Source organism: Pollicipes pollicipes, unplaced genomic scaffold (assembly GCF_011947565.3).
Source record: "Pollicipes pollicipes isolate AB1234 unplaced genomic scaffold, Ppol_2.1 Scaffold_4219;HRSCAF=4965_pilon_pilon_pilon, whole genome shotgun sequence".
Classification (NCBI taxonomy): Eukaryota; Metazoa; Arthropoda; class Thecostraca; order Pollicipedomorpha; family Pollicipedidae; genus Pollicipes; species Pollicipes pollicipes.
Window position 1 is genome coordinate 6522673 of NW_023596448.1, and position 2856 is coordinate 6525528.

Genomic DNA, 2856 nt, shown 5'->3' on the forward strand with positions numbered 1-2856 from the left:
CATACCTTCCGTGTCCGTTGCGAGTTCCTCCAGGATGAGGTGGTCTTTGTCAACCAAGCATGGCCGCCGTGCGAAGATCAATCAGGGAATCGAGCTGGACAAGACAACACAAAACACAAAATGTTAAAAATGTCTTGAGACGGCAGAGGTCCCCTCACTACCCGGCTACAGCACCCGTCTGGCTAGGAGCTGCCGATTCCCGGCTGCAAGCTACCTACTCCCCGGCCGCGGGCCGCTAACTCCCTGGCTGCAAGCTGCCGACCCGTCTTACTACAAGCTGCCGATTCCCGGCTGCGAGCTGCCGACTCCCCCGGCTGTCAGCTGCCGACTTCCCGGCTGTCAGCTGCCGACTTCCCGGCTGCGAGCTGCCGACTCCACGGATGCAAGCTGCCGACTCCCCGGCTGTGAGCTGTTGCCGACCGACCCAGTATTGCTCGGCGGCGTCGGACGGTGGACGCAGGTAATTGTAAACAACAGCGGGTGTAGGGCATTTGCTGCGTGGTGGTGGTGTACCAGGCGTCTCATGGAGGCCCTGAACGCATGCGAGGATGGGTTTTGACAGACCAACATCATCTGTCAAACGAGTCAATGAGGTAAATGTGTGTATGTTGATACTCTCTTCGCGCAAAACCTATCATGTTGAAAAAAGTTCCGCACTTGGCCATACGACTTCGCGTACCTAAATGTATCATTTGCAAAAAAAAACATAGCTGTCTTCGGCCTACCTTTTGAAAGATAAGCCCACCAGGGCTCAAGCCACGGATAAGACCCATATTTGAACCCGAGCAATCATAGAGATCGGGACCGGTTTAGTAAAGCTTACTTCAAGTTTTGATTTATTATGTTCCCATGGTGATAATACAAACATTACCCGAAACCGGTAGCGAGACCTAGGAAGGCGGTACCCTCATTTTGCCTAGCTGTTGTGTCTTTTACCACAGAAGGCTACCGACACGAAGTTAAAAATCGGCATGATGCTTGGCACCGAGCTCCGGGAATTTAAGAAAATCCTGGCTGCATCCTGTGTAGAACACTCGGAAACTGCAAAACGTTTAGTCTGCACAACAGCAGAACATTTTTGCAACAACCGCTTGAACTGAATGCCATTCGCACGCGTGGGTCGACTATCAGATGCACGCCGCTCACAAACATCTCGCAATGCATTCAAAAGGCGGTTGTACATGCGATCAGCAACGAAAAGCTCATCCAGGTTTCTACGGCTCAAAGTTGTTGGGGAATCCTCACACAACTTACACTTGACCCATATTTCAACTAAACATTAGAATATTCCGTCTCCACTGTATCTATGGTCACTGGTCCGAGACAGTAAATCCTCACAAGTCTTTTATCCACTTTGTCAAACGTCAATCGTTAGTTGTGGACATTTTCAAAATACCTTATGATACACGTTTCTTACCCATCTTTCTTTCCATTCCATTCGAGTAGGCGAGTCCAGCCACGCAAGTACCTGCAGGGGACGGGGATTGGGTGATGCTTATTGGTTGTAAGTAGTAGATATTACACGTGAAAAACTTGAACTTTTTTGACCATCGGATTTTTTCAACAGTTTTTTTCGCGGACACCAGTTTCAAGTTAACCGTGGAATTTTGGATGGGGATTGGACTAGAAATTCCATTAAACGGAGCCTCTGGTCCATAAGGCTAGTCACACTCTGTAACCAGCATTTAAGTCCAACTGAAGCCCAGCCAACTGCTCGGTCTGCCGTGACGCCGGAGGCGAATGACTGAAACGTTTTTACCATGTGCTTTTACGGCGCTGTCATTGCGCTGTGATATCGACCATCGAGCTTTGAGCTACGTGGATCGGGAGAGTTCTGGCAACGCTGCAAGTGTGCTGCTGCCGAAGGCCAGAGCACGGTTCCAAGTGCATGTGATGCCTGAGCAGCCACGGCCGGCAACGGCAGCGGTGCGAGGCTGAAGCGAGGTCAGTTCTCCGCCTTATAACCGGCCGACTGCCCCCAGTCGGCACCACTGCTCCCACAGCCGGACACCCTTCCACAGCCAAGATGAACGCCAAGCTGGTGGTAAGGGGTCGACGGTAGAGACTATGCATTAGCATGCAACCTCACTTTCCAAAGTTCAAAGAATATCGTGACTGAAGTGCCTGCTCTATCCCTTATTGCAATCATCCGCCATATGCACTACGGAAACTTCTTCCTGGTCTGTCGCAGGTCAGCTGCATCATGGGCGCAACATTAGTTTCACCATCAGTTTTGGTGGCGTATTTGGTATGAAGTTCTCCATGCGCAGTTTAGAGCAACGCTAAAAGCTTAACAAACTGACATCTAGCCGACGATCCGTTTCAATTTCACGCTGACATGTCTGTGCTAACGAGCATTGCGTGTTTCCGTCTTCAGCTGGTTCTGCTCGCCGCCCTGGTGGCCGTTGTCTCTGCCTCACATGGCCGTAGCCATGGAAGCCATGGCAGCTATGGCCATAGCGGCCACGGAGGAAACGGACACGGTTCTAAGCGTTACGGACGTTCTCTGGGATACAGCAACGGCCACGGATCCGGCCGCAGCCATGGGGGACACGCATCAAGCCACAGCCACAGAGGACACGGATCCAGCTACGGACGCTACGGGCGTTCTCTCGGCTACAACTACGGCCACGGATCCAGCCGCAGCCATGGGGGACACGGCTCAAGCCACAGCCACGGAGGACACGGATCCAGCCGCGGACGCTACGGACGTTCTCTCCGCTATAGCTACGGCGCCTACGCCCATCATCCGCATGGAGCCGTCAGCCGCTCTAACTACAACTCGTACCCGTCTCATTATGGATACGGCCACCCATATTAAAAAGGATCTGCTGTGCGAGCTTTCGATCTGTCCGG